A 27,154-nucleotide genomic window follows, 5' to 3' on the forward strand; every position below is an offset into this window, starting at 1 on the left:
TAGAATACTGTACTTAAAAGTTCTCAAAATTTCAAATGCAGCTGAAGCTCATTGTGTTTCCCATTTCATAGCCCTGTAGTGATTCATATAATCACCTTAATGGTTTATTGCTATTCTCTTTAACTGGTGATATTAATGTAATAATTGTCACATTAAAATCTAAAATATTGAATTAAGCCTTGTTCTAAAATACATTTTATTATTACAGGTAGGTTAGACACACTGTAGGCTTCTATTTTCAAAATAATTTTTTTTTGCATCAATGTTGATAGATTAATAAAGTTATATTCTTCAAGATATAATGAAAGAACTGTAAAATATGTTATGCAAATGATGATGGGCTCCTGGTTCACCTTACTGCATGCATATTTTCATTATGATTAATTTTCAAATACTTGATTTAATTCTCTGCACCAAAACCTACCTGTTGTTAAGGTACCTAAATAAAATTTAGAAAACTTGCCTCATTAGCTGGTTGTTTGTGAGAATAGTGATGCTGTTAGTCAGGAACATTTTCTTTGACTAGTGTTCTAGGAAATAACGTATTTTCCCCACCTCCTTTTTTGGACAGATTCCTTGTTTCTTTGAAATATTTTTTTATCATGCCTAGGATCTGGTCTGCAACTAGTGAAGTATAACTAATACCATACTTATATAAAATATCAAGCATTGCATATGAAAAATGTGTTTAAGGCAAGCTTTAATGTGTCATTATTTGATACATTTGCTTTCAATTTTGCTTTTCAATTTTAATTAATTTTTTTAATGTGGTTCTAGGTTTGAGATTTGTGATTGAAAAATTGTTTCATTTTTTAATTCATTTGGTTAGCACTGGCAGGGAGGAGTCTCATTTCAGGACCACTTTACCTCAAAATATCGAGAGAATATGCAAGAGTACATCTGTGCATGCTGAAACACGGAGCAGTAATTGGCCAACAATACTGTGAAGATCTACATGGATTAGAGGTGTTTTCAGATGGCTTTAGTGTGTGTGTGATGGTGACAGGACCACATGGTCTGTGGAGATCAGGGCATCCTTGTGCACTACTTGCAGTAGTATTGTGCATGTCCGAATGAGTCTGAAGACAATTGTTTCTCATTCTGTGACTCTAGACAGATAGATAGATGAAAACGGGAAGATGTGAGTAAAAATAGTGCTTTTGAATTTGGCTAGGACAACAAAGGATTAGTTTGCAGTTTAAATAATTTTTTTGTCACTGTCTAATGCCGGATGAATGTAGCAAGAATGCTTGGAATGAGCAGTAAAATTTTTCAGCATTTTTGTATGGGCAGGAAAGGCACAGTGAGGACCAGACAGATAAGGTTATGAAGAAAAGCACTGTGCAGAACTGCATGTTTAGTGAGATGAGTATAGAAATGGTGCAGCAAAAAATGGAACCTTGAAAAGTCTGGTGTTTGTCACTGTGCTGCTAAACAATTCTGGTGACCCAGTGAGTTTTTTGAACTAAATGGAAACTTGGGAGCTATGGGATTCCATGGAAAGGATTCTCAAAACTTAGCTATACACTGTGTGAAGAAATACCTTTTTTTGGTTTGTTTTTGAACCAGCAACAAATGATCATTTCCTGTCCACCTTCATAATAAATGTGCATCATAACCCTCCTCTGTCATCACTCATCCAGTTTGACAAGTCCAAATCGGTCTAATTGTCACTCTTGTGGAAACTCCAAATGTCTTTGCTATGTGGTTTTATATCTTGCCTAACTCTTCTAAACATTTTTGAAGGTAGGGAAGCCGTGGCATGATGTGCTGTATTTCTTGCCTAACATTTGCTTTGTCTTTGTTAACCACCACAGATCGAGATTTCATAGAACTGTTAAAATACCAATGTCTCATTACTGTGTAATAATAATTCAGAGACTGTAATTGCGTATATAAAGTGAAGATCACTTTCTTCTTCCATATCTGTATCTTTACATTTGTCTGCGTTGAATTTCATTTACTATTTTGTTACCCTGGTCAGTATCAGGTCTTTCTGCCATCTGTTGATTTTCATCTTTAGTACTCTTGAGTAATTATATATGAAAGATCTTGTTCTCTCACTAACCACCACCTTTTTTGAATCATTTCTTGATAAACCCTAATACAGGCTCTTGCTGAATGCTATTGCTAAATTCTTTCTTTGAGGAACATTTTTACCCTCTTTTCCTTGCCCTGTCAGTAGTTTCTTAGCCTTTGGGTGAGGGTTGCTACCCTTCATTCTCTCTCAACAGCAGGTATCTTTCCTCTAAGAAATGTGTATACGTGGCCTCGTTTCACTTGGAAGTTTAAGTAGACTGCGTCAATTGGATTTCCTTGTGCAAGCCACTAGTTCCATTGGAGATGGGATTTCCAAGTCCTTTGGAGGTACTGGCCCATGAAGGTCGTTTTTGTCAGGACTATAAATGAAGCAAAGTTTGAGTTGTACATATGTGTCTGTGTCTGTGTATGCATTTCAGTATGTATTCATATATATTGGCTGATCTGTCCGTTGCACCCCAAATGCATTTGTAGCCTTAATTTTCTGGAATAACTGCTAGGGAGTGATTTATTGCCACTTCCTGAGTAGATGCAATTGGAAAAAAATGGGATTTTTTTCCTATAGCTTGCTGAAGAGGAAAACACAGAGGTTTTTCACATTAAAAAATGGCTTGGGTATAACTAATTTTTCTCGCATTTTTTTACCAAAATGATTTCCATGCCCATGGAGGTGAAGTGTTGCACTTGGCTTGAGGTAAAATCTCTTTTAGGAGACTGAAAGAAACCCAGAGGAAATTAAATTCAAAGTCTGCAAAATGATTTCTGATTCTTTAGCCACCAGTGTAGTGATGAGAACAGTTAATGTGCAATATGGGACATCCTCTTTACCCTTTTCTTCCCTAATCTGAGGGGAGTTCAATCAAGAGCACCTTAAGCAGGCTGCTTGGTGTTGCTGGGTGTTTGTTCTCCTTTCCATAAAGAAACGCTAATGAGAATTAGGATATCTCATCTGCCAGGGAGCAACTCTGCTTGCAAGGCTTTGCATGCTTCTCCAGTTGCATGTTTTATATGGAGAAGGAATGGAAAGGATTGAGAGAGGCTCAGAATTACCTGCAGGTTGAGGAACTGGGTGCTTCTACTACTGGAAAACACAAATTCCAGTCCACACTGATTTCTTCTTTCCTTTTGATGTTTTTATTTTGCATAAAATACTTAAACAGCTGTTGAACAGAGTAAGAGGGGGAGTTAATCGCTAACTTTGACAAGTAAGATACTTGGCTTCCAATCTGTGGTTCAGGAAACATGTTTATAAAAGGTTGAAATTATTTAAGCAAGAGGGAGAGAGAACACCCCCTCAACACTTTTCACAAGGCTTTATCCTCTTGTCACAGCCCTTTTATGAAGAGGGGAAGATTTGGGTTCAGATTGATTACAGAAAGGTGAGTGCTTTAATCAGGGAAGTAGTCATCTCCCTTTCACCACCTTTCTCTTGTTTAGAAACCTAGCACTCAATGAACTTTTTAATAAAAAATATATTTAGAAATATTTATTATTCTATCAATCAGAAGTTTAAATACAAATCCACTCTCTCAACCAAGACAAAGTAGCTGATTGTAAGGGAGAAATAAGACCAGTTACAGAATTGTCACAGAATCATGAATTGATATTGGGGGGCAAAAAGCCATAACAGTATCACCTGCTGTGATAACTACTGATGTATTGTGAATATAAAGTAATTTTGAGGACAGTCGGAGTACTCAGGCAGCAGTTACCAGGACTGGGTTGGTTGACAAAGCCTGAGTGTTCCCTTATGATCCCATGACATAGTTCATGTCCTGTTGGTCCAGTGGCTATAGAGAGCTATGGGCTGTACATACACTGAGTTAAATACTCCCTAACACGTAGCATGATAATACTCCAGGTGCCCTGTAATATTTGCTTTGTTGAGGTCAGAGTCTTCTTCTTGAAAAGAGGTGAAAAGGGGTAAAAAAGCCAAAACCAAACCACAACAAAAAACTAAAAAAAACAAGTCTTATATTGTCTCCCAAGAGCAGAAGAAGGAGGTGCACAAGGTCATTACACACAACCCCAGTGCCACAGTTCTCATGTCCTAGCTTGGAATCCTGGGAGTCATGAAAACTTCCATCTAGTGTCTGTTTGACAGACTTGGGAAAAACTGGAATATTTTGGGCTTTCTTTTCCACGTCCTAGATCCCTACTGCTCCATAAGCATTATCTGGCAGATTGAGAATAACTTAGATCAAAATTAGCCTGTCTTTGCATCTGAAAAAGGACAGGAATGACAGGTCAATGGCAATGCTGCAGCAAGGAACACACTTAGCAGGGTTTGGGGTTTTTTTTAAGGGAACTAGGAAGAGAGGCAGGTCAGGATATTTGCGTATGCAGTCCATGTTATGTTCATAGCTTTCACTCTAGTTTATTTTCATAAACTAGAGAAACGAAACCACAAAGACTGGACTGCCATGTCTCACAGACATTAGTAGTTTTGACATCGCCATGATACTCCAATTTAGGAGTTCTTAGAAACAAACAGTTGAAAAGATTTTTCTCGTACAGTTAGCATGGGTTAAGTGAAGATTCTGCCTGTGCACTCCCTAAGGTTGTTCCTCTTCAGCACTTTGTACCAGTATTATCCATGTGCTTTCCTGCCTTCTTATGATGATTCTCGTAGCACTCTCTGTGTAGGGAGGCATAAGGGAACAAAGCTGTGTTGTTGCTTCTGCCCTTATTTCAGGATGTCCGGTCATCTTGAACCTGTGAGTGGCCTGTTCTTGTTTTGTGTGATGAAAAGTCAAAATGCAAAGTCAGATTTTGGAAATGCAGGCAGGAATGGGTGAACTGCCTTTCCTCTTTGTATTTTCAGATCTCCTTTGGTGAAACCTGGCAAAATTTACTTCAGCCTCTTCTGCTTTGCTTTCATCCTCAGAGGGATTCAAGTTACTCAGTATCCCCTGTGCTAGGACAGTTTTACTTCCAGTTGCATATCATGTGATGCAGTTATATGCAGGAATTACAAAGTTTTTGCCAGCATTTGCACCAGAAGCACTCCTTGAGAAGATAAGTTGGATTTAATTTTGGTTTTTAACTCACAGGTCTGAACGTGACAATTCTAACTAGATAGTATCGCTGAGATGAACCAAAGTTCAAATAAATGAAACATAGAACTTCAAGTATCAGGGTTCAAAAGAGAGATATGGAAACAAATACATTCCATTGAACACTTAAAATTTCAACTAGGTTAGTGCTAGACTTTGTTTTAACCATTAGTTATTCATTGAGGTTTTTCTCCATAGTTCCACTTTATAAAACAGAAAAAAATCAGTTTTTAAACTATCTTGGTTTAGTGTCATTTTAGTAGAATTGCCTAATGTCTTGATTTTGTTACATCTTAAACTTTGATGTTTAATGTAGGGTTAGACTGACTTTTTTTCCCCACTAAAAGCACACATACAACACAAAAAACCCCCAATGTACTTATTTTCTTTAACACTTAAAGAAAGTTAGAATCTGTTGGAACATTCTGATTAATAGGAAAAGAATATACGAATGCCAGCTGACTCTCTACAGTCAAAATTGCATAATATCAACTGTTAAACTAGTCAAATAGGTGGTGCTTTTACGTGTTTATGATCTAACAAAACTGTGTTCTCTGCTGCAGCAGCACGTCACACCTTTACTTTGCAGCCTTCTCTTCTTTAGCTTAGGCAAATACAAATTGTGCTCCACTCAGATCTACCCGAACAGGATCTTGAGGGGTCCACTACTACTTTCATTTTTTACAAAGTTCATAGTTTCAGTTAACACAGTCATATGAAACTTGTGTGTGTGTGTCCAAGAGTCAGATTTTATGTCTGTGAAGAAAAGTAATGCATAAAGCATGGCTTAACTCAGCTTTGTAAGGCAGACCTTTGGATTGCATAAGATACCAAAGTACCATTTTCTTCATGATCTTCTTGTGTTTTGCCTGTAAATTTTGTAGCAGTCATTTTGTGTTCTTAGGTGGCTGTACAACATCTGTTCAAAACAATGAAGTTAATATATGAAGCTATTTTATCACATGTAATGCTATGGAGCAGTTCAGAGAACAAAGATCTGAAGATGCTCATTCAAATACATGTTCTATCTCTTTTAAAACTTAATGTAATACTCTATGGTGTCTTTTTCAGTACACACGTGTCTGAAGGTGATAGAATCGATGTTTGTTCTACTGCCAGTAGAAAATATACTAAGTAAGTGCGGGGAGTTGTGACACAGGAAGGGGTCAGACCTTGCTTCATTCAAAGAGGAAGCTGCTAGCTCCTCAGTGTTTGTGTTGCAAATTGTTCCGGGCTTTTAAAGGCTGTATTTCACCCTGCCTGACCCTCCTTTTTTTTTTTTTCTTTCCCTTTCAACTGGGATTCTTTTTTTTAGTGCAGTTCACATAAGACATTTACACTGGATGCAACAGCATCATTATTGACCTAAGCTGGTTTTACTTGTTACACTTTGCCTTTCTCATTTTCTGACATGCTTCACTTTAAAGCTCAGCTTCAACTGAACCACAGGGATCAGTCCCAATTGTTTTTTTAAAATGTTCCATTAAATTATTAGTTTGGGGAAGATCAGTTTGTTCTTAAATAATTCAACCCTCCAAGCTGAAGGAGGACCATGGATATAGCACAAGCATGTTATGTTATGCAGGTATAGATGACATCTTTGAGGTCCCCTTGGTCAGCAGGATGTATACTGGTCTTCTTTGGGAGAAATGGCTTCGGGGCTCCAAGTATGCAAAGTTTCTGCCAAGAAGTTCCCTGTAAGTTTTCCAAGATTTGGTAAAGTTGAGTGGCCACAGTGCTGAGTTAATGCCATTCCTACACACTGAGAGGATAAAGTGTGGTCAACATAATGTTAGCTAATTCTACTTTTTATGTCATTAGAGACTGCAGTTGGATGTATTAAGTGTCTGATTCGGATCACCTGAAGATACTTCTGGAAATTTTGAAATGTTGTCTATTTTTATTGTTTTTTTAAAAAATGTACCTATTTGTAAGAACTTAATCTCTGCATTTTTAATTTAGACTAAGAAGTTTCTTTAGATCATCTAGAACTATGCATAAGAAGTGTTGCTGGGTGAAGCTGTAGTAATTAATAACTTGTTTAAATTGAAAAATGGCAGCTATGTTAACTATTGTATAGGAAGCTGTACTTTGGCTTAAAATGTTTGATTTACAGGTAAAAAGGAAGAATAGTGCAAGTTTGAGAATCAATATTATTACAAAATGTAAGGTTTTATCATGTGGGCTTTGCACATATTATGTGGAACAGGCATGGAGACCTGGGCTTACCTGTCTTTAGGTGAAGATGGTGTAGACATCTATGTGTAAGATGCTACCCATTCAGTATTAGCTTTACATAAGAAAAGTAAAGGCAATTTTCATAAGATTACCCTGACATTTAGCAATTTCTTTTCAGTTATATTAAAAAAATGCTGGAGAAAAGGTTGAGCAACTTTATTTGTTTTACTGCCCTGTATTTTCCCTGTGATATAAGAGTATCTGCCTTACATTCCCTGCAAGTGTTCCTTGGTATGCAAGTGCCTCCCCCACACTGTGGGACTTGGCTGGCCGAGCAGCGCCTCTCCCCATTAGTCATCACTGCCTTCCCTGGTGCTGTGTGCATGAAAGTAATTCTTTAAAGTAGTTGCTCATAGTTCATTTTTTTAAAGATTATTTCATAATACATCATTGCAGTAGTACCTTCTTGTAAGCATAGACCAAATCTTGGTCACTAACACAAGCATTTTTATGTGGCATAAAAGGATACACTGCAAATAAATCACTACTTATTTCTTTTAATCTAGTTTCCAAATTGTTTGACTTTTGCCATTCAACACAGCCTCCATTCACGTGTTCGGGAAGCTTTTGAAAGCATATGAATGGTAATTTTCCTAGTTTTTCTGGAACTTTATGTAGTTCCAGCAATGTCTGCAGCAGGCTGCCTAATAAAAATGACTTGCATTCCTAGATACATTAGATTGTGCTGATGGCAAAAATGACTAAACAATTTTAAAATGTAACCCACACAGTTACATTAAAATATGTTTTGGCTTAGTCAATATTAATCTATAGTAAATTACTACCTGCAGTGATGTTTAGTAGTGGTTTTATTAATGTGGATTAGCCATTTACAGACTTGTAGTAGTTTGCTTTTTTAACATTGATTGTAATCCATCTATTCTTACATTATCAAAAGGCTTCCTGATGTCTGTTGCTTTAGCAATCTTTCTTTCCTTAATATGTGGAATATTCATATAGTGTTGTAAGAAATGCAATAACCACTTTGCTTGTGGTGCAAATGAACACTTACATCTTCATAACAGTGTTACACTGTCTTTCATATTGTTTTTTTTGATGGGCAACCTGTGTTTTATTTGTTCCATGCTGACTTACCAATTTTGGTATAGTGAAACTTTGTTTGAATGTAGAACTTAATTTAATGTAGTGAGATTATTTCTTTCTAACTCTCAATTTAAAATTAATTAAAAATGTGGTTTTTAATTAACTATGAGAGAAAATAAATAGTGCAATTGTTGTATTTCCAGTTCATATTTTACTTGAAAACTCTGGGGCAAATTAAAGGTGCAAAATGTTTTCATTTTTAAGTTTAGGACATAGAGAATTTTCAGTGTCAGGAGTAGATTTTTTTTTAATGAACTGTATTAGTCTCAGAAGGAGGATACTAATAGTTATAATAGTGTTGAGTCCCAAGTCATGGAGAAGTGTTATAACAAATTCCCTGTCTTTTTGTATTACTTGTCTGATAGTCTTATCTTAGATATGCAGAAGTCACTGATGAAGTAGGTCTGCAGTCCAGTAGTTCTAAGTTTTTCTAGTGTTTTGTTCTTGAAAATGAAGTACACTTTTTCTTGGTGATACACAAAGATAGCAAATGAAGAGTTTCTGTCATTCTTTATTCAGTTCTTTACAGACTCCTGATCACATTTCTCAAAATATTAGAGTTAGTTACTCATTCTTACTCTATTTGTCATGTCTTCTCTACTACCATACCTGAAGGCAGGTGGGTTAACTAAGACCAGCCAGCATGGTACAAGTATCTGGTGACTGATGCCAGACTGTCACACTTACCATTGTTTCCCAAAATAACATTATTTGAAATAGGACAGCGGTCAATGATGTTTCATGGGAATAAACTGTTGAGCCTCAACTGGGAAATATTGGAAGAGGACAATACAAGCTGGAGACTCAGCTGTGAGAGCACCCCTGGATCACAAGGTGCAGCGGTGCTCTTTTCCAGAGAGGACTGAGCACCAAGTGACAACCATGGCCCATGTAAAATAAGAAAGAACCTGTTTCAACAGCAGCAAAACCTTGAGTAGCTTTAAAATGTTATCATCTCGCCATGATGTTTTCTCTGTTGGTGGTATCAGTGCCCTTTACACAGCTCTCTTGAGTGTCAGAGTGTCAGGGTGTCACTCATTGGGCATTTAATGGGCACCTGAAGACACTCTGCTGCAGGGGGCACCTCGCCCTTCCTACCCAGTCCTGGGACCCTCTTCCTTACCTGCTGCTTGTCTCACCCTGTAGTGACACTATTCAACTTGTTATCGAATAATAGGAGAAAGCCATTCACTTTGATTTATTTGTGGTTTAGCGCCTTTTCCCCCTTTCTTTGGTTAGTTTTCTGCTGGTTTAGCAAGCTAAGCTCACTCATCAGGGCAGCAGGTGAATGCCAGAGATAGTGCAAGGTGAAAGCAGAGAGAGTGCATGGTTCAGAGTAGCCCTTACACAGGGAACAGCAGCAGCAAATAATTATTAATTCAGCTCTGCCTGTCTTCTCTAAACTACAATCTTAAAAGTGTATCTTTTGAAAAGGACACCTGACCTTGAAGATGAAAGACTTACTGCTTGAATTTATCTTAAAGTGGTCTTTTTCTGTGCTGCGCCTGTTCAGATTTGAGGGGTTTTTTTGTAGTTAGTAGCTACAGACTGCTGACATAAATACATTGATATATTGCCAACTGTATCCTGGGCTGCATCAAAAGCAGTGTGGGCAGCAGGTCGAGCAAGGTGACTCTGCCCCTCTACTCAGCTCTCATGAGACCCCACCTGGAGCACTGCGTCCAGCTCTGGGGCCCCCAGTGTAAAAAGGACATGGACTTGTTGGAGCATGTCCAGAGGAGGGCAACAAATAATGATCAGAGAGCTGGAGCACCTCTGCTATGAAGACAGGCTAAGAGAGCTGAGGTTGTTCAGCCTGGAGCAGAGAAGGCTCTGGCAAGACCTTAGAGCACCTTCCAGTACCAAGGGGGGCTACAGCAAAGCTGGAGAGGGACTTTTACAAGGGCATGTAGTGATAGGACAAGGCGGAACGGCTTCAAACTGAAAGAGAGCAGGTCTAGATTAGATATAAGGAAGAAATTCTTTACTGTGAGGGTAGTGAGGCACTGGAACAGGTTGCCCAGAGAAGCTGTGGATGCCCCATCCCTGGAAGTGTTCAAGGCCAGGCTGGATGGGTCTTTGAACAATCTGGTCTAGTGGAAGGTGTCCCTGCCCAGGCATTTGGGGTTGGAACACAATGATCTTGAAAGTCCCTTCCAACCCAAACCATTCTATGATTCTGTGATCTAAGAATTGGTGGCAGCATGTTATTTTTTTTTTTTTTTGCCCAAAAGGGCTCGTCTCTAACAGGAATTCACAGCCCTAAAGAGCGATGTGGTGAGGAGTAAGTTTTAATGTGTTGAGTAAGCTGTTAATATTACCAAAAGACATAGAAAGTCTAGAAGACAACTCTAAAACTTCACATATTCTGACTGATGAGGATTAAAGTAAAAATTTTAATTTACAGAAAATGAGATTTAAGTGGGGGAAAACGTAGTGAGGACTGCTGGACTGCATATCCAGAATATTGCCTTCTGCAGCACTGAATTCAGGAGGGAGAGGATAACAGATTGAATACCAGTTTCTGCAAAAACTTTGTGAATTTTATTTATGGATTGCTTTTATTGTGCATTATCTGAGCAAATGTATTTAATGAGACTGCACAGATGTTATGATTATTCAAAGGCTGGGGATCAGAACAAGAGGAGTAAGGAAATCCTTATGTTTAAAACTTTGTTTTTAATATTTTTTAATTTTAAAAGTAGTATTTTATATTATCCATTATGTGGGAAAAAAACTTCTTGAAGTCTGAGGTAATCCATACAGTTGCAGAGCAAATGATGGACAAAAGCTGTTGGGTGTGATTCAGGAATTAAAAATGTAATAAAACCTGTATTTCTTCAGTGTATGCAGATGACTTTAAAATGTGTTTTCTGCATGTACTTTTGTATGTTCAGATAAATCCACTCTGGATTTATCTGAGGTATATTTTTTTATATTTTTGAGGTACATGTCAGCAAGCAATTAAATACTGGTTTGACGGTTTCAGTCAACTTCTATGCAACTTGCAGCACATTTTTGCAGTACTGTCAAAACATGCATACCCACAGGACGTGAAAATTATGTGAATTTAATTCCAATCTAAATTACTGATTCTAATGTGAGACTAATTGAAATAAACCCTTTATTATCAGTTGAATTAAGTCAGTAAGAGATACCAACTAGTACTTGGGATTGTGAAATAATTTCACAACTAAGAAATATATTTAACATTGAGGTACTTGTGAAGATATATGCAACATTGCACACATCAGGCAACAGATTTGTTCTTGTTTGCTGTAAGTAGTAAAGGATAAATTTGAGGCCTTTCCATGTAACACCATAAGGAAGCAATATGTTTATGAGGAAAAAAGTAATAGATTTCAGAAACCACTTCAATGTAGAGCAGCGTTGCTTCTATAAGAAATACTATTTTTGCATATTTTGCTTGTAAATTCATTAGCTTTTTATGAGCTAATGTTATCATTTAGCATGTAAATATTATTTAAGAATAGTCAAAAACTTTCAGAACCATTGAGCAGTGGAAAAAATTGTATGAGAGAAGTACTGAGGGATTTGTTGTGTCCATGAGCTTGCTTGAAGAATTACAGGTTTAAATGTTGGAGGAGGAAAGTTCATTCCACGTTGTGTTAGTTTCATTGGTTATCCTAGAACCACATAAGCACAAAGCTGCACTTGTAGTGATGCTGCTGAGCTCTATTGCACTGGTGAAGTGCCCAAGTGTTTGAAATCATAATTTATAAGCAATTGAGAACAAGGACTGGGTTTTGTGTTGTTGTACAATATTAACTCTAGCTATTTTGGAAAGACAGTGTGATCATTTCTTGGTACTTCAACTTGCCTAGATAGTTTAGGTTAAAAGATATACAGCAAGAAAGCTGTGTTCAACTCAAAATGGAAACAATTTCATTCTTAATTTTTTTGTTATGATAGTTTGTTTTTAATAAGAGAAACTGATCTCTAGTAAACCTGACTGAGGAACAGCTATCCTGTGCTAGACATTAAATAAACACTTTCTGAAAAGATGATGTTTTCCTAAGAAAGTAGACGGTAGGTTGTCTTTTCTTGTGCTGTTAGAAACTGGTTTTAAAATGTGATTTGTATGCTTATTGACATATAAATGGGAAACACCTTTTTGGCCTGAATGAAGAATGAAAAGGGAGAGAACGGTGTTTGTCATAAATCACTGTATGAGAAGGATGGAGCAAACCTCATGCAAGGACTGACTGAAATCAAGTGAAAGGGAGTGGAGTAGTTGTTCCCTGCCTCAAATATGGACAAATCTCAGATACATGGAGGGGGCAAGCAGAAAAAAAAGGGAGTATCTCAGGGTATGGATGTATCTCAGTCCTTCTAGGATTTCCCAAAAATAATAGTCTAATTGATGGCTTTATAAGTGAATTGTGCAGGACTAAGGCAGTCCTCAACTAAAGCAGTGTTCCTCACTTTTCATTTCTAAGAGTTTAAACAAGAAGCCAGAATCCCATGGCATTTCTGGAGGATCTACCGTGAAAATTTGGGATTGCTGAGGCATCAGTCTGATCTGTAGGGTAATGTAAGCATAACTGAATGTCTGTCAAGCACCACTTGTTAGTCAGGGCTTTGTACTTTTCCTCAGTACAACAGAAGTTTCATTTGTTTATGGAGGTCTATAATGCTTTAAGAGTAGCAGGAGTGTTTTATAGGCCACAAACACAGCTTTGTGGAGTGTGTTTCTGAAAATGGATCAGATGCTTGACCTGTTGGAAAAGTTGAGTCAGGATGTTTGGTATTCATAGAAATCTGGGTCCCTTCTCTTCTTTTCTGCTAAATGTGGTTTAGGTAAGATACCCCTTGGTAGTTTCCAAAAGCTGTCTGCAGAAATGATCAGCTAGAGTTTTAGAAATTCTGAAATAATCTCCGCAGGCAAAATCAATACAGCTTTGTGTTTCTCAAGCGCTATGACTTGCATTTCTCTAACACCCCTCTTCTCTTCTTTGGTGCCAAAATATCTGTGGCACTGAAACATAAGAAACCTGATTTGGGGCTCAGAGTGAGATTAATAAACAGCCAAAGAAAAACACAAAACACTTCATACAGCTGCCACTCAAATACATGCTCGTGTTTTGTTTCTCTGTTGGGTTAAAGTATTTTGCCTGAAGTCTGTTCTGTTGGTTTTGCTGGTGCTGAATTCCTGAAGCTGTAGCCTTGTTTCTAAGTGGGAAAAAAATCCTGCATGTTGACCTAACTAGCAGTATGAGGAAACAAAATTAATTTTGGCACTATTTTAGGCCTGCACAGCTTTAACAAGAAACATGTATACTCCCAACAGATTGGACTCTTGATTCTGCATTTTAAAAGTTTTAATCCCAGAACGCATTCCAGACTAGGCACTCTCCGCGTGGTGGGTACTAAGAAATGTTCCCAGGTTCAAGTAGCTTAAATGTGCAAGCTGTCCGATAGTGCCAGTGTCCATCAGGAAAGCACTTCATATTTAAATTTGGGGCCTCCTGTTCCAAATTCTATGGGAATATTCTTCTGATGCACAGCATAAAAGAGTTGCTATAAAGTGCTGCTGGCATACAACTTTTTTTATCTTCAATAGGGACAAACCCAGCTTTGTCAATTCAAAACTAGCTACATGGATTAGATGTTTTCTTTTCAAGATAGTCTTTAAAACAGCCTGAAATCCTAACTTCATGCTGACATCAGGCAAGTTAATGTCTATATCTAGGCTTTGGTAAGTAGGCAGTCTTCTTAATGTTTTTTATGTAGTATTACTATAACCAGAAACACATAGCCTGAAAAAATCATGTTACAAAGGAATCACTCTTAGCTACTCCTTATTTCATAGCCACGTAGTTAAAGGCTGCAAGATGAGCAAAGAGAGTGATCCTTTAAGAAAAAAAATCCTTTCCACCCCCATATTATCTACAATGAATTTTTCTTTTAACTATTTGCTTGTTTTGTTCTCAGCCTTTTTGCAGATTTTGGGTTCTGTGCTAAAACTTCTGTATTAAGATTCTACAGTTAGAAAATACTTACTGTACAACGTTTTCTAAATAAGATTGAGTGCAGAACTTGTCACAAACTGTGTCTGTTACATGACATTGTGTAAAGAAAACCATTTACAGGAAGTTAGTCTTTAAGGTAGATGTCCATGGTCTTCAGCCCAACTGTAGAAGTCCTTTCCTATTTAAATAAGTGTCTTGATATTGTTGATGAATTTCCCTTTTTAGATTGAAAATGAAAGCACTGGTTATCACTTCCTGAAACATTTGGTTTAGGTGATCTGGTGATGGATCACTTGAGATGCCCAGTATTAAGATACAGAAAACGGTCAACATCCTGATTGTATCTTAAACAAAAGCTAAGGTCAGCTTTGGTTTTCAGAAGATGGATTTTTACTTTCAGATAGTGAAAGCATCACTTTGAATTTACTTCTGCTAGATTGTTTGCATGGTCACTGGGTGTGCATATTCCCCACCCCCCCTCAAATTCTGGTGCGTTGTTTTGCTTCTATGTGGAAGTTAACCCTTCCTTATCATTACCCTGTGTTATATTTTAAACATTCACAACCACAGAATGTCTTACTGGCCGCTCAAGACCTGTGACATGACCTTTATCACCTGCTGACGTGAGGCAGCAATCACCACTCACTTTGCAGCAGCCTTGCAGCCCCGTGGATCCCCAGGATTATGTGTTACAGCACGCTGTGACAGCTGCTCCATGGGCATGAATCTGAGACCTACAAATTGGTATTAGCAGCGTCTAACATCCTAGCCATAAAATGATGGAGGTATGCAACACAACTCGTAGTTTCTTTGAGCCTTCAATTTCTCAGCTTTGCTGGAGCTTTTTATGAGCATGTATTTTTGCTGGATTTTTTTTCCAGCCAGTTTTAAACTTTTTACCTAACTATTTGTCTTATTATTTATTTACATGTTGATATCACTTGCCTATTTTTTTCTATACCCATTATTGTTTCTCTTCTGCTTATTTATCCCCCCATATTTTATTTTGTTTCATTATTCCTTGGCTTCAGCGATTGCCTGTTCGTGAGGCATGTATACCTGCAGTGAATGATTTCCTACACAGAAATCCCAGAAGCATTCAGGACTATTTTGCTTAGGTAGGCTTATGCCTCAAACAAATAATCTGTTTTATTTTCGACTTCAAGCCCCATGTTCAAGTTAAATTAAAAACAAAGCAAGCAAACAATGCCACAAACCAATTGTTTATGCACCTTCAAAGATCTGTTGGCCAAATTTCTGGCCTCCATTTTTGGATCCAGTGGGTTAGGATGTCTTGAATCCAGTTATGTCTTCTACTCTATTGAAATTGCTGCCAGGACCCGCAGTACCCTCTGAAGAACTTACTGTACCTAATCTTTGAGAGTTCTGGTTCTGTGTTTTTGCACTTCCTGTCTCCTTCCAAGGCCTCAGAAAGAGGATTCTGTGATTAAGAAATTTGAATAAATTGGGGCCATTCCTGCTCCCGCCCCACTGGGATCCCTGCATAGTTGGAGAGGGTGCACAGCAAGGGAATGCAGCACTCCAGAGAACCTCTTCCAGCTTAATTTCCTGGGGAACACTGCTCCATTCATGTGTGCAAATATATGGAATTTAATCCTAAAACATTTTAAAATACCTTGCGATGTGAGCTTGCATTTATCGGTGTGTTTCATGTTGGACACAGCTGTGAGAATAAATTTGCATTTAAACTGGAGTCCCATGCAGGCCTGCTACAAATTGATGGGTTTGGCTGGTCTTAGTGGACAAACCAACTCGGCTGCCAGAGGAGTTGCATGTATGTGGGAAGAGCTGAGGGGCTGCCCTTTTAAGTCTGGTTGAAACAAATTACTTGTAATGGCATCAGGTAAACATTAAACATACTGCCATTCCACATCTTGAGAGTTACGCCAAAGGAGGAATTTCTGGTTAATGGGGAACCTGCCACTTCAGCAGCAGTCAGCTGGCTGAGGGTTTGGCGGAGGAATGTTTTAACACGCAGAGCTGTGCCACAGCAAAGCTCAGCTTGGTGATATAGCTTTTTATTTCAGGTAGTAACACCATAGCTCTGATATTTGCATGCTTGTGATTATGGAGTACTTGTAAGAAGAAAAATAGGTAATTAAGAACTTCATGTTTATCCAGCAGCTGACTATAACATGATCTTAATCCTGGGTCCACTTGTACTCCATTCTGTAAAATTCAAAGCTTAATTTTTAATTACCAGTTACTCTACATTATTGTGTGGAGTTCAGCAAGTGCTAGAAGCCAAGAGAGGTGGATGGAGCACGTAACTTTGCTGGTGCTGGCTGAAGCCGTGGCACTGCTGGCACATTGGCTGCTCAAAGGACTGGCTTTTCCCTAAGCCTTCCAAAACTGAGTCAGAAGTTGGACAACTTTTCAGGAGAAGAATTGAGTGATAAATGAAACAGGGTCTTCACAATTAAAAGTTTTGCGTTTAACTGTGCCGATCCTGAGCTTTTCGCTGTTAGGGATTTTCCTGCTCGTCGCGTTGAGCAGGGACGATAGAGAACAGCAAGACGGATGTCGGGAGCGGGTGGCGGCGGGCCCGGGAGGGGGAGCTCCGGGCCCGCTCCTCTCCTCTGCTCCTCCCGGGCCTTTGCTCTCCTCCTCCTGGTCCTTCTCCCGGCAGCCTCCCAGCCGCTGACGGCGCCTGCGGCCCGGCAGCCCCGCCGAAGGAGGGCCCGGAGCCCCCCAGGCGAAGCTGTCAGCACACCGGGGAAGGTGCTGCTGGTGGGTTTCACAGCGGGGTGAATGTGAGTCCGGGTCGCTGGGGACCCTGCCTTCCTTTGTTGTCACTGAGTCGAGCGGCGTGAGAAACCTGTTGTAGGAGCCGCACGAGGCTGTAGGACACAACCTTCGCCGGAGAGAAGCATCCACAGAATTACAAACGTGCACAGTGAGGAGGGAGGTGACGCGTATCTAAGGGCTGTCAGGAGCACCGGCGGTGTCCCAACTAGCCAAGGCATTCCAGGGCGCAAGGATGCCTTCCAACTCCCGCCCGCTCCGGGAGGGTGCTCCTGGGCTGAGCCTCATGCAGGAAGCCTGAGCGCAGCCCTAGGCCTGCGTGACTATTTGTGGCAATGCCTCTTGTGGACTTTTTAAAACTGGCCTAATAGTTTATAGTAATGTAAGTGAGCGAAATCAGGTGTAGATATATGAGGGTGAGGAGAGAACAGCAGTTCATTACTTTAGAAGTGAAGGACAAAATAGATATAATTAAGAGTATTTAGACTCAGAACAGGAAGTGCCAATACTGAAACTTAAGGCATAACCAGAACTTTGACCCTTGGTTATCTGTACTGTGATTATTTTTACTTTTTTCCCCAAGTATATCAGCATGCTGTTGTGCAAATATGATAGCTCATATTGCTTACAGTCTTGGAACCTAATATAGTATGTGATTTTTATTTTTATCTGCAAAAATCTACACAAACTGCTGCAAAGATTTTTAGCTTAAGAGCAGACACTGAGCTCCATTTGCAGCAGCATCTGAAAGATTAAAGAAAAATAGAGGCAGGTAAATAGGAACTTAGCAAGACCCATATATGCAAAGAAGTTACTGTGATTTCTCCCTTATGCATAGTATGTATTGTATGTTCTATGTTTTGTTTTTGCTGCTGTTATTTTACATGTGACAATGTGTTTAGAAAAAATAATGCAAACTATGTCTGATTACATAGGTAATAGGTAAGTAGTATTTTAGAAATATGTAATTCATAGGGTTCTTTAAAATTTGATTAATAACATGACAGTGGTACCAAAGTAGTTTAAACACAATGTGCCACTGTAGTGGGAAACTGCTGACTCTTGAATTGGCAGCTGTCAACTTTTTTATGGACTCTTTTATATGTATTCCATAGAGCTTTTTAAATAAAGTACAAGGCAATTGCTGAGTGTTTGCTTTTTGGAAGCTTTGATATGGTTCTAGATGTGTAAGTTTAATTTAAAAGGAAGTGAGTACTTTCATTATGCTGAATTATTCTTTAAATATATCTGATTTCTCTCAGTGTGGAGTTCTTGGAAAGAGAGGGATTACCTGCAAGCTTTAAGGACTAAATAGTATCAGGTTTAATGTCGGCATTACCGCTTTACCTCTGCTATGCTGTGGTTTGAATTACAGCTGAATTACTTGCTATGTGCATGGATTACAGCCTCCCTCTATTTGTTCTAATGAACTTAAAAGGAGAAAATCTTAAAGTTCTGTATCTTCATTATATTTTTTTAAATTGTTATAAATTTAAGTGACACTAGTTTTAGAGTTTTCAGAGGAAAAAAGGAAACCTACTTGTTTACCCAAAACCAGTGTTATTGGATAGAGGTGATGTCTGTGTAAGTCTGTGAAATATTGTGGCTGCTAAGTGAGCTCTGATTTCTGTAAAGTAAGAGATGTCCTGAGGTATTTATCCAGTGTTGCTTATTTATAATTAAAATACAAAACCAGCATATAGTAATTTGTTTAAAACTCACTATGTGCCAGATTTTGACAGGTAATTATGAAGGAGAAGACAGAAGTCATACAAAAGTAGTCCATGTAACTACAGTATTTAATAATTCTACAGTTAACCAGGAAGGAGGGGGGTAGCATGTAACATTTATGACTTGTAAATTGTCATAAAATTACTAGCAAGAGAGAGGTCCCTGATACAGGATGAAGCAAGATTGCCTGTGAAAGTGGACTCAGCAAGCCTATTCAGTGTATTGAATCTGTGAGGCTATGTCTGGGGACAGCAATACACGCTGTACTTGCAGGGCAAAAGGAGCCTGTTCTAGGAAGCAGTTGCTGAAAGACTCAAGGTTATGTTATACAATGTACCTAGTCTCTATCTGTACACTGTAATTCATGGATTAATACTAGGATGAAGCCAAAGGTGTGCCAGGAATGTTTTGAAAGGCAAGAAGAGCAGAAAAAGAAATTGCATCTGTTTGGTTGGTGGTATGACTGCAGCTGTAACATGCAATGCCTGATGCCAGCTGCCACGCTTTGCTCTGGGGCCTTCAGGCCATAAAAGTTCACTGTCCTTTTGTAAGTGCCACCTCTGAAGTACTCTGAAAGTGTTTCATAGTCTGTTGCTAATCAAGTTTCTGGCTAGAATTGATATCTTGGAGTGGGGAAGCAGTAACGGAGCAGAAAGTTTTGTAAGTGCAGTTCCCATCTATGTGCTTGACAGATATGCAACCAATTACCTGGTAGTTACAGGCTGAAATTTACTGTGGCAGTCGTCCCCATTCTTGGAGTGTCTTTCCTCAGACCTTACAGTGAGTTAGTGCACTAGTTTGGCATTTACAGTCTTTCCTAGTTTACTAGGGCTGAGTTGGAGGAGGGGAGTGTTGACCTAATCTTGTTACAGTAAACAAGAGGTAAAGACTTTTAGACCTTCTGTTGATGCGAATTGTTGAATGTTTAACAGTCTTTTGCTCCCAGTTGTTTACAGTAATTGAGTCCTTTCCCTTCTTGCTCTTGTGCTGCTGTCCTCATTACTATGTATTCCAAGATAAATACCCTACACAAGACTTGCAAATACTGTACAGCACCAGATCTGTTCTCTGGTTTTGTTTGTTGAAAGTTACACCTTCCAAAATATGTTAGTCCCTAATACTAAGAATAAACTTCATGTCCTTAGGTAAAACAGCAATAACAGACAGCAGACTTCCTGTAACTTCCACTGCTGTCGCCTTTTAGGCAGTAGGCATTTAGGCATCTGAAATGTAAGGAGAAATAAGAAAAACTAAAAGTGTCAGAGTTCTCTGATAAGTAATATCTATCATAGTGAATTTTGCTTTTGAACTATTTTTTTTCTTGAATTAATTTTTTTCAGACCTTAAGCAACCTGAAAAGTGAAGACATTTGGGACTAGGCAGCAGGAGAAGAGGGGTAATAAGGTTGTAGATTTAGCACATGCACATTTCCCCAAGTGTTACAATAATGCTCTGATGGGATAGGTAACCCTCTTCCTCTATCTCATCCTGCACTTGGTGACCCTCTGTTTCTAACTATCATTTGAAACTAACTTGAGCTGTTCAGTGTAAATAAACCTTTTTCTCTCAGTATTTAGATACAGTAGGCAAATCCCAGGGGTGATAGCTCATGCATGGTTAGTTTTGGTTCACTTGTTAGCCATTGCTGGTTAAATCTGCTGTACTCTCTAGCTACCAATTGGCAGACTCAGCAAAAAGTTTTAGAAAATACTTGCTCTGTGATCCATTTGCCAAATACAGAGTTTAGTTCCTCCTCTGTAATCAAGCTGGAGTCAGTTGATTATAGCTGAGATTTTTCATGTCAGAATTGTGCTTGTTGTCCTTTCCCTGACTCTTTGGTCAAGTGACTTCCACTGCTGAAAAAAATAAACTGCATCTTGAACTCCTCTAGTTTAGAAGTATCTCTTGTCTCTAAACAGTAGAATTTCTTTCAACTGTAGCAGCATCAATTTGATGAAAAGGGACAACTTCCAGAAGAGTCTAAAGAGTATGAGTATCTTCTGGAGTTTGCTGTCTCCTAACAGATGGAGAAAGGTTCCAGTCCTTGAGCAGGAACACAATCTGATTCAGAGGAAGCAATTGATAGGTAGGAAACATAGTGTTGGATTTTTTCCATTTCCTTCCCCATCTACCTTTGTATTTCACTGTCAATTACACTTTTGGCATTGTGGCCAGGAAAACAGCTTCAAGCTGGGTTGATATTACTGTGGCTGTGTTTTTCTTACAGTTAGGAAAGCACTTGTGTTTTTAGTTTGGCCTTATTTAGAATATCTGGTTTAAATGACTGAACTTTAAATTGTACTCTTGAATGATTTCACAGCTCAGTCCTTCTACATGGGTGCCATTCCAGCTCTGTTTGAGGTGATTGCTGTTTGCCCTGCTGGCTAGTGCCTGGCTCCTGCATTGTCACAAGCATCTTGTGCTTGTCTGCACCCAGCTCCCAGCATCCCAGCGAGGCTGCAGCCCTGATGCAGGATGCAGGAATGTGTGCAGCCAGCTCGAGTTTGACACTGTGCCTGAGTTAATAACATTTCTTGGGACCAGAACACAGGGGTAACACTGCCAGGCAGTGGCCTCGCCTGAAATCTTTGCCATTTTCCCCAATACTCTTGCCTTTGGAAATACCATACAGAAACAAAGTGGCTCACTTTCAATTGAAAAAAGGACTTCAGTCTTACACTGAAAAAAAGATGTTGCATAATTCCTGAACCCATACTGTCCCTAGAAGTATAGGAACATTTGCACCAAGCTGCACCTAGGCTAATGAGCCCAGCTGGAGCTGATTTTTTTCTGCATCTCTGGTACAGATAATCTGACCATGGATAATTGAGTGTTGACTCTATAAATAACCCACTTTGAAATCCTTGTCTTAAAATTGTTTTCTCTTCTTCCTGTTAGCTTCCAAGCTTACTCCCTCTGTAATCATTTGTTGGCTGACCAAAGGCTACTCTCATCTCTTGACAAACAGATGTACGAGTCATTCTTCCCACCTGAAGTAAAATGTTACACCAAGCATGGATGAAAACAGGTTCTAGCACTATAAAAAGCCAGCTAAGTCCTGGTAGGAAATAATCATCCTCATGTTCTACCTATGCTCCAATTGGCTCATTTGGTTTAAACCAAAAATGACTGATACACATCAAACATTTGCTGCCTTGGAAAGATGTTTGTTGCATGCTTCTTCTCAGAGACATCCTGTTGCATATATCATAGTTAAAAGTCTTCCAGTAAAACTGATTCCTTCATATGGACTTGCTTGCAAGCAAGTCTGATCTTCATGATCTCACTTTGTTTGCTTACTGTCCATGTTAAAACTCACAAGAATTATTCTCAGTTGAGCTATGCCTTGTTTTAATGAGCAAATTTTTTTTCCCCAATAAGCTTATATAAGTAATTATAGAAAGTAATTAGAATACCTCACAGGAAAAATATCCTGTATCTTCAGCTGGTGAGCATCTACACATTTTTTTTTACCTGAAAGTTTTTCTAAAATATGGTATGTGTGTGCTTCTGAGAAGATGCATAGAAAGTTGGAACCACCTGCACTGGATGACAGGTTGTTCAAGGCATTGGAAATGGTAGGAGGGAAGGCTGAATTGCACAGCTATGCTGTTACAGCTGAGCCACTTTGTACAGTTCATGCACCTTGGTCAGTAGTTTTACTGGAAATCACCTGTCTTTCCCTTGTGTCATTCCCACCACATTAATCCGTAACAGAGGCAACAGCAGTGGGTGAATAAAGCTGGAATGCTTTAAATTCAGACCTGAGCTTTAATGGCTGTGTGGCCTTGGAAAACACCTCTCTTCACACAGCATCTGAAACAACTGACCACGCTTCAACAAATTTTGGAAGTCTCAATTTGTTATTGGCTATATAGTAGCTTGAAAAAATTGAGTAAAAACCTATCTGAAAAAAATCTTTTATATATATAGGTATGACAGACATTTAAAATTGGAGACATAAAACACTCAGGGCAGTGATGGGAAAGCTGTTAACATTAGGAATGGATAGATAGTTTATTCAAAAGAATTGGTTTCTCGTGCATGAAGTTTGTTGCAGTGACGAATGGTCAAGAGGTGCATGCAGAGACAGAATATGAAGTAGTTGTCACGTGGACTCTCAGAGATTGGTTTGCATCTGTTTCATTCATGTGCAGTTAGGTCTAAGTTTCTTTAGTTTGCACACTTAGAAGTCATAAATTATGCAAGTTAAAGTAGAAACCAACTTTTTAGTTCTAAAGTTGTATGTGATACACAACTAAAGAGACTCTTAAGGGAGAGGAACAGATTAAAAATGCCTTGCAAACCCACTTCTGTATTGGTATGTTTTTCAGTGTTGTTGAGTTTTGTTCTGTAGAAGGTAAGGAGTTTGGTTTCTTGTTTGTAAGAGCTATTGTATGTAGTGAGGAAAACATAAATAAGTGACCTCTTCAGGAATTATTTTGCACATTCGCTTTGGAGGCTGTGTATTAGGGATATCAGTTGTGGATATTCATGCAGCACTCTAAATAATAGATTTTCTTACCTCTGGCAAGTTAGTGTGCCTGAAAGATGAGGGAGCTGATTTACCTAAAGCATCTGGAATGAGGAAATACTCTGAATGACAGTTATGCTGCTTTTGTAGCAGGTTTTGATAAAGCAAATTGAAACTTATATGTAAGCTCATTCATTTTTTAAAACAAAACAGTGTCCTTAGTTGGGCAGATCTGTTTGGTTACCTGGATTTTTAAAAGATGTCTGAATATTCCAAGGGAATTAATTTGGTGCCTGGGAATACCCATGAGGAGTGGCAAACACAGAAAAGCAAGTAAAAAAAAATCATATATAGATTTTAACTTTAGGATTTCCTAAAGATAACTTTAACTTAGGATTTCCTAAAAGGTTATAGTTATTGTAATAATGATATAAATAATAACAGCAATAATAGCAATAAACCTTATGTGATTATACCTGTTTTGTCTAAGACTTTTTAACTCTTTGCTAATTTGGTTCAAAAATACAAAGTCTCAGCAGTCTTGTGAAAATCTGCAACTGTGAAGAGACACCTTAAAGTGCCCCAGAGAACAGTATTTCATGTGGCAGGAGCACTCTCGAAGCTTGTACTGGCAGTTGGCACACATGTCCCTGCAAACCAAACAGAGCTTATCCTGTCCCTTTGGAGAGAGGGGCGAAGGACTGTGGATACAGGATGAAGCAGTGAGGGTGCAGGGAGGCAAAGAAGCTCAGGGTAACAGAGAGGAAGCAATTTAGGGTTCAAACCTATGTATTTTTAGAAAAAAATTTCCACTATTTCTGTGCTTAGAAAACAGCTTGTTAAGAATTACACTGATTAACCAGATGCTGGTTTTGGATCCCAAGTAACAGAAAAGGCCAGAAGGTTTAAACAATGGATTATATGCAAGTCCTGCAAAGCTATTATTCTGGGCTAATTTCAGTGAAGTTACTGTTTCTATGTAAGTTTTTTCTAAGGAATGATAAAATGAGCTACTGACATGTCATCTTGATATTGAATAAAATCTGATGTTCTGTTTTGCGTGAAACCAGATCAAGAACATAACTCTCCTAAAAGAGATACCCTGTTTTTTCAGAGTCATAGTGCAGCATTGCTTTTTGCCAAACCACCTCAGTAATCACATCTCACTCTTCAATGGCTTATCTTTTCTTATCTATTAAAAGAAATGCCATTATATCTGTTTGGATTAATTAAAGCATTAAAGAAGTGTCACTTTTCTGGTTTAGGATAGATGAGGGGAAACATCCAATTACTTCTTAAAACAATAATGTACATAAATTACTTTTTTTGTTATTGTTTTGTAAATATGCTGAAGATGGAAATAGAGATACGGTGAAATGTTTTACCTGATAAGTAAATAAATAAAAATATGTATCATCAGATGATCTTGAATGTGAAAGATCTGCCTGAGGAAACAGGTCTGTTACACAGCATGAAGCATGAGAGGATGGCAATACTAAATTTTCCTCTATTTGCAGCAATCTTCAGTGAAATTATTTAAGTCAGGTGTTTGAAGGAATGAGCAGGTGAGTTGTTCGTAAATTTGTACATTTAGTAAACTGTTCCCCTTATTATATTTCAGTCTTAAATGTAAAGATACTTTTTTCTTTCATCCAGTAAATAGCCAAATAAAAGATTTCTCTTCACATATAAAATCACCCACAAAATTCTGTTATGTCAGTAGTGTTTACCTTTGAAAGTACCCTGGCTTGATTGCTAGAAATATATTAGCATTTCACCTGATGTATCTGTCCTAAGTTTAGGGCTAATAATACATTTCTGTCCTCTGAGCACAAAAAATGGTGGGAATGTCGTTACTACATGTCATCAGGTAATCAGATACCAGTGCACAAGGGTGGTGAGGGCTGTCCTTGTGGTGTAAGCACTGGACATGAGGTGTGAGATGGTATTTAGCTCAAACTGTCAGACGTCAGGATGTCTCACTAGTTTCATGTTGGACTACCAGAGCATCTTATCCAGCAGAACGGGAAATTTCTGCACATAAACTTTCCTTGCTTTTCATTGGTAGACTGTCACTCGAAAAATGGGTAGCCAGGATTTGCATACTCTGTTATTTCTTTTTTGCCTGGGGATTTTTGGCCTTGCTGAGCTGAGAAATATGTATGACTTAGAGTTGAAAATTGTCATTTTTTCTGCAGTAGCAATGCGTCAGGTGGCAAATGCTGATTACACGTGTGGAATTGTGTCATTACAGAAGTGATGAATTCCTACTTAAATCTTCAGCTCTTTTTTTGATCAAGTTAATACCCTAAATCATTAATACCCCTTTTATAGCTGCAGAAACAGGCCTTGACACTACAGTTAAATCTAGGACTCCCAGTGCACGAGAAGATGAAGACTGATGTGAAGACTGACATTGTCACCAGGGCAGAGTATTCACACTTCCATTGTTTTCCTGTCGCTCTGATGCTTCAATGATACCTTGGAGCTTCATATTTCAGATCTCAAAGTCCTTGTAAAAGAAGAGACAAGTACCCAGAAGCTTCATTTTACATTTAGGATAATTAATTGCACTATTTGAAGCATTTTTTTGTGTGCTGGAGTTCCATTTGACCCTTCTTTTTTTTTTCTTTTCATGCTTTTTACTGAAGAGGAATGGAAGTGTTACGGGAAATGCTGAGTATGTGGCTTTTTATGGAATTTGGCCATTTTTAAGATATTTGGCCACTTATGTGTAATTTAGTGATACTCTAGAGATTATTTCTCCTGTCTCTTATGATTACCTCAACAAATGCCAAGTTATCCCATAAACAAAATTTTTTCCAGGAAAACAGCAGGTTCATCTGTGTTATACACAAACACCCTCCTTCTTTCCTGAATCAAGGAAGTAAAATTCAGTGTCTTCCTCTAAATATACACTTGTGGTTTTGCTGCTTTTAATTTTGCACTTTGGTTCATTTCTGCAGTTACTTGGGTTGTATCAACAATCATTAAAAAAAAAAAAAAAAAGGAAAAAAAAAACCTGCAGCCGTTTTCAGCTCATGTTGTTCTTGGCACGGGTTCAGTTCTGGTGTCCAACTGGTAGGACCGAAACTTGGTGCTTAACAAGTGCCTGTAGTCAAAACAGTTGGTGTGTGCGAGCGCTGATCTGGTATTTGCTGCGGCAGGTCATCTGCCTGATTTTTTCCCGTGTGCAGAATACCTAATCACGTTGCTGTGTTTCTCTGACGGCATCTGTGGCAATGTGAATCGTTTCACGTTCCAAAAGTACATGTTTACAGTCGTCGTAGAATCAGATTAAGTTGGCAGCCTGCTCCTCTCTGTAAGTGGCTCAGTTTACATTTCTTCTTCTAGCAGGATGTTTTGCATAATTTTGCTGATCCTACTCACTTGTAGACTTTGTGAAATGGAGAATCGTTTTTGTGGGTTTCTGTCAGAAAGCAAAGCTTGTGTTTGTTGTAAATAAACACCAGCAGAACGGTGGTTATTTTAGCACTTGATAATTTCCCAATTATGTCATTTGACCTGGAATGAAGCTTGCGATTGTTGAGCAGCGTTTTATGCAGCGGATCAGTCTGGGGGTTGGAGCTGGCAGTTTATTTCCTTTGTCAGTTTACAAGAAGTATCAAAATGAAACCGACTGTGCTGTTTCCTTTCCAGTGCGCAGCGCAAGAAGGGTGGAACAGTTTGCGGATATTATTTCCAAACTTTTTCAGCTGGACTTGGAATAGTATTTTGTCAAAAAAGCTGGT

The 27,154-nt window shown here is 38.6% G+C and overlaps 1 protein-coding gene across 5 annotated transcripts in view; it reads left to right on the forward strand.

Moving 5' to 3' along the window:
* Nucleotides 1–27,154, forward strand: part of ATXN7L1 (ataxin 7 like 1) — a 115,350-nt gene that overhangs the window by 49,269 nt on the left and 38,927 nt on the right. The window contains exon 1 of one of the 5 annotated variants that reach the window (XM_018068051.1): nucleotides 17,131–17,182. The exons of 2 other annotated variants lie outside the window; for them this stretch is intronic. The gene's annotated coding sequence lies outside the window, so the exon portion shown is untranslated. Of the gene's footprint in view, nucleotides 1–17,130; nucleotides 17,183–26,484; nucleotides 26,725–27,070; nucleotides 27,153–27,154 lie in introns of those variants that run through there. 2 more of the 5 variants (XM_018068049.1, XM_018068050.1) reach the window with 2 other exon arrangements.

The sequence above is a fragment of the Manacus vitellinus genome, unplaced genomic scaffold (genome assembly GCF_001715985.3).
Source record: "Manacus vitellinus isolate BGI_N305 unplaced genomic scaffold, ASM171598v3 scaffold_13_pilon, whole genome shotgun sequence".
NCBI classification, from domain to species: Eukaryota; Metazoa; Chordata; class Aves; order Passeriformes; family Pipridae; genus Manacus; species Manacus vitellinus.